The sequence below is a fragment of the Tursiops truncatus genome, chromosome X (assembly GCF_011762595.2).
Source record: "Tursiops truncatus isolate mTurTru1 chromosome X, mTurTru1.mat.Y, whole genome shotgun sequence".
Taxonomy (NCBI): Eukaryota; Metazoa; Chordata; class Mammalia; order Artiodactyla; family Delphinidae; genus Tursiops; species Tursiops truncatus.
The window spans coordinates 114,982,077-114,992,388 of record NC_047055.1 but is presented as its reverse complement, the minus strand read 5'-3'; the positions used below and the strand labels follow the sequence as shown (position 1 = coordinate 114,992,388).

General features: G+C 47.1%; 1 long non-coding RNA gene across 1 annotated transcript; it reads right to left on the bottom strand.

Annotated features, from left to right (window-relative positions):
- Positions 1–2,056: 2,056 nt before the first annotated feature.
- LOC141277609 (uncharacterized) lies at positions 2,057–8,994 on the bottom strand. Its single transcript, XR_012329245.1, has 3 exons — positions 8,676–8,994; positions 8,065–8,185; positions 2,057–3,057 (listed from the first exon to the last, which is right to left on the bottom strand). It is a non-coding gene; the product is annotated as an uncharacterized lncRNA (long non-coding RNA).
- Between the last annotated feature and the right edge of the window lie 1,318 nt (positions 8,995–10,312).

Genomic DNA, 10,312 nt, shown 5'->3' with positions numbered 1-10,312 from the left:
GAAGACTGGAGAAAGAACATGAATATATTTTCTTAGCGTATCCTCTACTAATTATATAATCAAGCTCTGTATTCAGAATATATAAATATATATATATATATTTTTTTTTTTTTTTTTTGCGGTACGCGGGCCTCTCACTGTTGTGGCCTCTCCCGCTGCGGAGCACAGGCTCCGAACGCGCAGGCTCAGCGGCCATGGCTCACGGGCCCAGCCGCTCTGCGGCACGTGGGATCTTCCCGGACCGGGGCACGAACCCGTGTCCCCTGCGTCGGCAGGCGGACTCTCAACCACTGCGCCACCAGGGAAGCCCTCAGAATACATTTTTGAATAAGGCTCTATTAATGAAGGATATTAATAAAGATCACATTTTTATGACTCCTTTCCTCTCATGAGTTACAGTAGGAATAGGTTTTCCCTGAGCGCCTTAATCTTTTCTCTCTCTCTCTCTGCCCTTCAGCCCTGGTAGTATTTCTTCATCTTCCTTCAATTCCCTCAAAACACCAAGTCTTTCCTGCCACAACCTTCGCATTTGCTGTCCTCTGTGCCTTGCCCCCTCTGCCCCCTCTTAGCATCCCCATCTCCCTGGCATCTTTTAAGGCTCAGCTTAAATGGGCCCTCTCAGTGAGGCTTTACCCGGCCACCTGATAATCTAACAGCGCTCCTTCAGTCCGTGTATCAGTTAGCTTTTGCCATGTGACCATCCCCAAATTGAGTGGCTTAAAACAACCATTCATTTAACTCACATCTACAGACCTATGAGAGGGCCAAGCAGAAATCAGCTGAGCTGGCCCAGATCAGAATTACCTGGTCAACCCACAGAATTGTGAGTTAAACAAAATGTTTATTGTTTGAAGCCACCTTGGTTTGGGGTGGTTTGTTACACAGCAAAAGCTAACCAGTACAGGGCCCTGGATTAAGACCCCAGACCCAATCAGGGAACACTACTGGTCCTCTATGTTTCCGTCTTATAGCAGACAGTAATAATGCCCTGCCCTTAACCCTTCATGCCTTACCATTTCTGTCCATATGGATCTGAATTCCAGCTGCCAGCGCATGCATTTCTTTGCTTGGGGGCTTTCTCTGTCTGCCAGATCCCACCTTGCCTGTGCTCATAGTAGAGCAGAGGTTCTGGAGAATTAGCACCCCTATGAACAGCCTTCAGCCAGGGACTGATGGGAGCTGCTGTATAAATGCCCCACCTTCCTCATCGTTTGGGTGGGATCATCCCTTACCCTCTCCCACAGTTCCCCAGTGGGATGGAGCTCTAGGGCTTGGTAAAGAGCTTGCATCATCTCCCTGCTCTTGTCTTTTTCAACCACAGCCTGACCCGGAAGCACACAACGCAGGGATGAGCCTAGGGTGCCCGTTTCAGTCTGTCCCAGGTGAAGGTGCACGTTTGCATCAGCTGATTTGGCATGACGGTTTTGATGGGTGGGGCAAGAGATTTTGCTAGTTATCAGAGATGGAACGAGGGTGAAGGCTAGATGAAGCCAAGAGATATGAGTGAAGAATGAGTTTGGGCAAGATCCACTTTGTGCATTTTGTGGCAAGGAGCAAAAGCTACAAATTTAATGTATCCATTTCCCTTTAATAGTCTCTTTTCTCCTAATACTAGCACGTGTGCGTGCATGTGTGTGTGTGTGTTTGAGGTATAATTTACATGTAGTGAAATGCACAGTTCTTCAATGTACTGTTCAGTGAGCTTTGACAAATGCACACAGGCAACCCTAACCTCACAAATCAAGGTACAGAGCATTTCAATCACCGTGGGGTGTTCCCTCGTGCCCCTTTACAGTCAGTCCCCACCCCCCAGCAGAGGCAATCATTGCTGGGATTTCTGTCATCGTATATTAGTCTTACTTCTTCTGGAACTTCACACAAGTGAAGTCATACAGTGTGTGTTCTTCTATGCCTTGCTTTTTTCACTCAATACAGTGCTTTTGAGATCATCCATGTTGTCGTGTATAGCAGCAGTTCATTCCTTTTTTAAAAACAGATGTAAAACAACATTTACTATTCAACACATTTTCTGGAGGTCAGAAATTGAGGAGGAGCTAATGGTTCCAGCTCAGGGTGTCTCAAGAGTGTCTCTCATGAATGTCTCTCTTGAGGATTGGCTTCCAAGCTCACTCACGTGACTGTTGGCATGAGGCTTCTGTTCTTTGCTATGTGGGACTCTCTTTTGGGCTGCTCATAGCACGATTGCTCCCAGGTCAAGTGACAGGCCAACAGGAAGCCATAGATTTTTATAACCTAATCTTGGAAGTGACATACCATCATTCGTGCAGTATTCTGTTGTTCATACAGAACAACTCTAGTCTGGTACAACATAGGGAACTATGTACAGTGTAATACCAGGAGGCAGTTTCATTGGGAGCCTTCTTGAAAACTGACTACCGTATTTGTCTTACTTTGTTCCCTGCCTTCTTGTAATAGCTGGCCTTTAGAACAGTGATAACGACCAGTTCATTCCTTTTTTTTATTGCTGGATCGTGTTCCTTTGTATGACTACACCATAATTTATTTAACAGTTCTCATCATGTTGGATATTTGCATTATTTCCTGTTTTTATCTATTATGAATAAGCAACCATGAACATTCCCAGACAAGTGTTCTTACAGGCATGTATTGTCGCTTCTCTTGAGTAAACAGCTAGGAGTGAAATTGTTGGCTCACAGGGTGGGTGTGCAGCCTTTGCCCTGGCTGCCTCTGTGGCTGGCTTGTTTCCCCAGCCCTCTGTCTGGCCTGCCTTCCTGCCCCTCTGGTGGGTCTAGTGGACTGAAGCTCCAGGAAGCATTCTGTGGAGGGGCCTCAGGTACTTCCCTCCAAGTTTCCGAGCAGGGAGTGGGGGTAAGGGCAGGAGGGAGCATGGGGCTAGAAGTTGAGCACGAGTGGTTCACAGAGCAGGGTCCGTTCTTGGTTCTTCCATTAATAAGTTCCAGGCAAGTAATTTTCTGAACTTTGGTTTTCTCATTGGTTGCTCTTCAGGATTCCTTCCAGATGGTTCTATATCTGTCTTGTGAGTACATAGTAGCTGCTCATTTAGAATCTGTTTCCCTAGGCAGGACAGAGACAAATAGTAAATTCTTTCTGTTCCTCCTGACTTCAAAAGCATGAAAACTGTTTCTATTTCACTGATTTTTCTGCCTCCCAATAAGGGTTGGTGTTCAGGATGATCTTTTGTTTTTTGTGACGTGGAAAGACGATAGGGACGCAAATGGGGGAGGGGATACAAGAGAGCTGAGACTAGAAGAAGGGGGAGGCTGCAGAAGAAGAGCAAAGAGCAAAAGGGGAAGACAGGCCTGAGAGGAGTAGGGGGGTTTGCGTGTGTTTGTGTGTGTGTGTGTAGCGTAAGAGCAAGAGGAAGAATGAGAGACGTACACACAGAGGATGATAGTTGCCACAGGGAATAAACTTTGGGGAGGAAAAAAGTTGTTCTGAAACAATTTGGCTGAGTCACGTGCAATGTCATCACATCCTCTGCACACACCCCCCCCCCACCCAAAAAAATGTTTCAGGGAAAGCAGCCATCATTCTACAGTCTTTTCAGAGTTGCATATATATTTTGATTTTTTTTTTATTCATTAGCGTTTAAGACTGGCCTCATGGTGACCTCAAGACCAGAGGAGAATCTCCCAAAGGGGCCCTACAAGATTGAGGTTGAATGGATGAAAATCTTAGTTAGGGTAAAAGGCTAAGTTGTAACAAAGAGACTTAACAACACAGTAGCCTACAGAACCAAGAGGTTTATTTGTCTTTCAGATAACAATTCAGAGGGGCATGGTTCAGCTAAGTGAAGCAGCTCTGTTCCCCAGTCAGTCAGAAACCCGAGTTCCTTCTCTTGTGTGGCTCTGCTATCCCCTGGGGTATTGTTGTTATCTGTGTGGTTGAAGCTAGATTGCGGGGAGTTCCCAGTGGTGGGAGGGAGAAAGATAACACAGAGGAGACATGTCTACTGTCTTAAATCCCAGTTCTGGAGGTGGCATTGCTTCCTTTTGCATCCTACTGGCCAGAATTCAATCACATGATCAAGCCTCATGGCAAGGGAGACTGGGAAATGTAGTCAAGCTGTGTGCCCAGTAAGAAGGGGAAAGTTGGACTGTAATGGGCACCTGGCAACCCTCATCCCAAAGAGCGAGCTCTCAAATCCCCCAAAGGGCTACCTGGGGGGCTGTTCCACTCATGCTTTGAGGGAAGAACAACATTCGATAGGCTCCCCTGGCCTACCCCACCTCTCCACTGTGTGTGTGCGCTCACACCGTGCTTTGGGCAAGAGGGTTATCTGCTAGTCCTTGAGAAGCTGGCTGATACCAAGTTAAACTGTATTTCAGGAGCTGAGTAAAGCGGGAGGGGAGGGAGCTGAAGGGCCCTGTTCCTTCCCCCTCATGTTTGTCTCACAGTGGGGAGCTGAGACTCAAGTCTCAAATCTCTCTCTTTCCCTGGAAAATCCTCTCATGCCAGATGTGCCCTTCCCCACCTACCTCTGTTACCCAACAATCTTTTCTCTGCCTTCCTCCCTCTCAGACCCCAACAGTGTTGACTGCCTGTGACAGCATGTAATTGAACACAGAGCATCTTCCCTCCATTTTGATTAGTCAACCTTTACCTCAGATGTAGTCGAATCAACCCTTAAAAAGATGCAGCTAAGACCTCCGGGCTACAAATTCCTCCTGAGGTGTTAAGCGGTGTGTGCTTGGGTGTTCCTTCAGGGTGACACCAATGCCAGTTCTGTTAACTGAGTGCTTCCCCTCCTCTCACTGTCTTCCTCCCTCTCCCCCTCTCCTCTTTCATGGCTTTGGCATTGCCATTTTTCTTCCCTTCAGGCTCACCATGACCCGGGGGCCAAATCCACCCTGTCAACAGGTTCCCTGGCATGGCTTCTTACATTTGGCTTGTAACCAGACTCTGGGGGCATCTCCATAGCAGTCAGTAGCTGATTAGGGCAACAGAGAATTTTCTCTTCAAGAGAAAGAGCTAGAGTTTAATTTTTCTCAGGGCAAAATGGCTCATCTCAAAATAAATTATATTCTCTAGCTGCTAGAAGGGCTGTTGAACAAAACACATTCTCCAGCAAGTGAGAAGAATGACAACCCACAGATCTGAAATGAGAAGAGAATTAAAAAAAAAAATAAACAAAAACGAACAGGTGAGGTGGCTGATATAAATGATAGCCCCCAGTACTCCCCCTGCCCCTGACACGGCAGCTCTTTGCATCAAGAGGGAGAATCTATTTCTTCTTCCCTTGAGTCTAGACTGGCCATGTGACCTGCTCTGGCCAATGGGAAATTAGCAAAGAGGAAGCAAGCCGAGGCTTAAAACGTGCTTGTGCTTTGGGACTTTCTCTCTTGCGGCTCCCAGGACCCTGAGACCCAAGATTGCCTGCCAGTTGGCGAGAGACATGTGGTTGCCCCTGTTGCCCCAGCCAGTAGCTTCCAAATACTAGACACGTGAGTGTGGCCGTCCTAGATCACCCAGCCTCTAGGTAACTCCCAGGTTGTCTAGTTGGCTGCAGGCAAGTGAAAAATCTCAGCCCAGACCAAAAGAACTCCCTGCACAGACCCCAGAATCATGATCTATATAAATGGTGGTTGTTTTAAGCCCCTAAGTTTTGGGGTGTTTTGTTATGTAGCAAAAGCTAACTGATACAACCAAGTCACCAGCATGCGTATGTGTGTGTACGTACATGTGTGTGTATTTGTGCCTGTGTGTATCTGTATGTATGTCTCTTACATCTTCCCCCCCCACGTGCATAAGAGAGGCTCCCAACATTCTCTGAAATCAGTGTAGTCCAGGTAAGGCCTTTACTCAGATGCTCTGTAGGAGCTCCAAGCTCAGTAAGTAAACATGTAGAGAAGGACTAAGTGATCAATACGCTCATCCCGCTCCTGTCCCAGGCTCCTGAACTTTGATCCTAGCCAGGCAGAGACCTGGCTAATCAGAAGGAAGGGGGCACCTAGAATGGGCCACGCCGCTCACTTCCCTGGGGACACTGCTTCTCTCAGCAGGAGAGATGAAGGAAGGTATGTGCGCGTACCTAAGTACTGCTGATTTTAAGGAAGTGGATGATAACTAGTCGTGCTTTCCTCCTTCTCATCATGGGGTTGAGATGCCAGTATCTCACAACCTCCCTCACCACGCCTCACACCCCATAAGGATTGGTCGCTGCTGATGGCTTTCTTAAGACAACTTCCCTAGGAGTGTTCTTATATATCAGACGGGGATATTGGTTCCTCAAACCACAGATGTAGCATTTCTGGGGGAGTCTTCTTTGGTTAGACAAAGCCCTCATGAGATTCTGTCTTTAATATTAGTTTTCTGTATTTGAGGAGGCACAGTTTGGCCTCATTACTACTTGTCCTGTATCAAATACGTTGGTTTTATTTTGGAAGAGACTGTAGTAGATCTAGTTCTTATGGCTCTAAAGTGGCGGCAATAGGAATCCTTTCCTTCGCATTTCCCTCTGTCCTACGTCGTTCTTTTCTTCTCATTTCTATACTTGTTTCAGCTGTGAAAATCAGTTTTCATATGTATTGAGGCACAGCTTATATACAATAAAAGTCACCTGTTTAAAGTGCATACTTTGTTAATATTTAGGAAATATATAGCGTCTTAGCTCTCACTATGATCCAGTGTTAGGATATTTCTATTACCCTGTATTTCTGTTACCTTGTGCCCAGTTGCAGTCAGTCCCCATTCCCTCCCTCAGTCCAAGACAACCACTAATCTACTTTCTGTCTCTATAGATTTGCCTGTCCTGGACATTTCATATACATGGAATCATAAGATATATGTTAGAGCTATTTTTGATAAAGACTTAGAATAGTTGTTTTCTAAAGGCGTAAGAATATTCACAAGAGCTACTCTTCCTTTGAAAAGTTGATCCATGAATAGGAACAAGATGCCCTATCTTGTTTTGGGTTCCCTCAAAGAACATGCCAAGGCAAGGACTTCGGGGCAGGTAGTTTATTTGGGAGATGATCCCAAGAACTGAGGGAGTAGGAAGAATGAGACACAGAGGGGGAAAAAATAACAAAAAAATTAGAAGCATGCAGTGAGAAGATTACCACTGTGGACAACCAGGGTTCGGTTCCACTGAGGACTGCCTGAGGAACCATGTGGAATGTGCTTCCGGGCAAGCTGGGGTATTTATCCACCATATTAGTTATCTAATGCTTTGTGACAAGTTACCCTCAATTTAGCAGTTTAAAGCAACAATGAACATTTATTAGCTCTTACACTTTTAAGGGTCAGGAATTTGAGGCTGACTTAGCTGGCTGGTCTGGCATGGGGTCTCTCATAAGATATGGGTCAGGATACAGTCATCTGAAGGCTTAGCTGGGGCTGGAGAATCCACTTCCAAGATGGCTCCCTAACCTGGCTGACAGCACAGTGCTGGCTGTTGGCAGGAGGCCTCAGTTCCTCACCACATGGCCTTCTCCATAAGGCTACCTGAGCGTCCTCGTGACATGGCCACCAGCTTCCCCCAGAGAGAGCAAGATGGAAACATAAATGCCTTTTATGATCTAGCCCGAAAAGTCACACACCAGCATTTCCTCTGTATTATATTGCTTACAAAGGTTAGCCATATTCATTGTGGGAGGGAACTACACAAGGGCCTGAACAGTAGGAGGCAAGGATCATTGGGGCCATCTTGGAGCCTGGCTTTCACATCCATTGTCTCTCATCCCTCTTTGGTTGAGGGTTGCCCTGTGGGTTGAGCAGGTTCAAGGGCGGGCAGGTGAAGCCTCAGGCAGTGGGTTTATACGTGTTTGTGGTAAGAAGCTACCAACCTGCTGGGACGTATCTATGCGGCTGTAGATGAACTCAGAGGTGGGCCTAGGGACTAAGGGACGGAACCTCCCTAGCATCTGCCGCGTGCCAAGGCTGTCATTAATGTCATGGTTTTGCAGGTCCACCCTTAGTAATGAAAACAGGAATCTTCCACAGCTCAGACTTACAGGGACAGAGAAATGATAGGTTGTTGGTGAGGTATTTATACCTTTGGGACACCCTCTAGGGGACAGCTGGACCAATGAGCTTTGGGCTTTTAAGACCCCATCATACCTGAAGAAGGAGCTTCCAGAACAAGAAAGCCAGCCTGCTCCGTGTATCGCTGAAGAGTAGAAAATCACAGGGCAGCCCTGGGCAGAAGGTCTGGCCACATTCGTGAAATATGGGAAGGGAGCTGGAATCAAAGGCAGGAGTCAAGATTTAGAGCCTCCGTGTGGTGAAGTTTTTTCTCAAGGTAACCCGGAGTAGGAGGAACTGATGACAGCTCGATGCCCGGCAGCACTGCCAAGTGTGGGATTTAAAGCGCTGGCGTCAGTGGGCCCTGTCACTCAGGCCACCTCATTCTGCTCCCCTATAAAGGAGTGACAGTAGGATGAGAATGGGGACAGGTAGGAACAGAGTCACAGAGGGAGGGGAGTGGACCTGTGAACTGAGGTCCCTGGCTGCATGGCCAAAGCTTAGAGGACCCATACAACCCGGCTGGCCCAGGACAGTCCTAGTTTAACCTGCTGTTCTAGAATAGTTATTACTATTTTACTCCCACAGGCATCCAGGTCCAGATAGCAAATTACATGGTCATCCCCCCCACAGCACGCTGTACCGTCCCACACATAACCTTCCTCACGTGGAATCGTAAATGTTGAACATCTGTCTTGTCTACTCACCTGTAATTTCGGGGAGGACGGGGACCACGTGTGACTTTGACACCTCTGGAGCTGAAGCATCGGCATTTGCGAGCTGCTCAGTATACGCCAACTTACAGAATGAATGAGTGAGTGAATGAACGCCTGCGCTGCTGAAAGAATACACTAGCTCTGCTTGAGAAGGTGTGGTATGGTTGGAATGACCAAAGGGGAAGGAAGGGGGAAGTCTTTAAGTCTCTAATTCCAAAGGAAGCCATAGGAGGCGGGTTTTCAAACCCCAGGTCAAAGCTCTATTCAAATGGATTCCCTCCATTTAGCTGCAGGGCTCTGGGGCCAGATGGTGTGTGCTCACAGAGCTGCCGCTGCTGCGAGTCCGGGGCTGTCAAACGTTCTGAAAAGCCCCGCGTGTGAATCAACAGGCTTGGCATCTCTGCTCTCCCTGGCTCTGCTCTGTCAGCAAGTGGTCTGCCAGCCAGGAAATTGTCCTCTCGGCAGCATGGTGACCATAATGTACATTTTCTTCAGTATTTCCTTTTTAGGCAGAGGGAGCCAAGCGTTTTGCCACCAGACAAGGACCATTTATGGACTACGCAGTCGCATTTGCCGAGAGCCGCTGGGACTGCCACGTGATCTTAAGCGTAAACCTTAGTCCATCTCCCGGAGCCAAGAGCACAGGCTCAGCGCTCGGCAGAGCAGGAAAAATGAAACCCGAAAGCTGAAGCCAGAGTTCTGCACAGACTGTTAGATGGTGGCTCATTTAGAAGGGAGACTCCAGTGGTGGGGCTTGATTTATCGTCCCCAGCTTGGCCAAAGACACTAAAAATGCCTTTGCACTCGGGTCTTAAATTCCTTAACAGAGGGTTCTGTTATTATTTTTCTTTTGGAGCTTAGAAATAGAGTGAGGACTGGCTTGGCAAAAAAGTTCGTTCGGGTTTTTCCGTACCATCTTATGGCAAAACCCAAACGAACTTTTGGGCCAACCCCAATACCTGGCTTCTTTTTGTCCCTCTGCCATTAGGTCATTGTAGAGCTGCTTGACTTCTGAATTTTTTTTGGTGTGTCTTTTTCTCCTAGGACGGGAATTACTATTCTGACCACATCATTTTAAGGCTGAGGCCCTGCAGACTGTTCTTAGGAATATTGACATTTTCCCATTCCGGTTCTTCCCAAGCACAATTCCAAAACACACCCTCTTTAAAAATGCCCCCCGAAGTAGAACACTTCTTAGCAAATGGTTCAGTATTTGTCTCGCACCTACTAGAATACATGGGATTACAGTGCAGTAACGGCAGCCGAAGACAGTAGGTGATAAGCAGGATGGACAGAATTTAAGTAGGCAGATGGGAGAAAGGGCCTTCCAGGAAGGGGAGCAACATTAGCAAAGTCCCAGACCAGGGATTGGCAACTTGTGGTCATCGGGCCAAACCTGGCCTGCTGTTTTTTGTAAATAAAGTTTTATTGGAACACAGCCATGCTTATTCACTTACCTGTTGTCTATCACTGCTTTCACGCTATGATGGTAGAGTTGAGAGGTTGTGAACAGAGACTGTATGGCCCCCAAAGACTAAACTATTTACTATCTGGCCCTTTATAGAAAATGTTGGCTGAGTGCTGACATGGTGAAGTGGGGGTCATTTTTCCTTCCTGGAATGGGTATT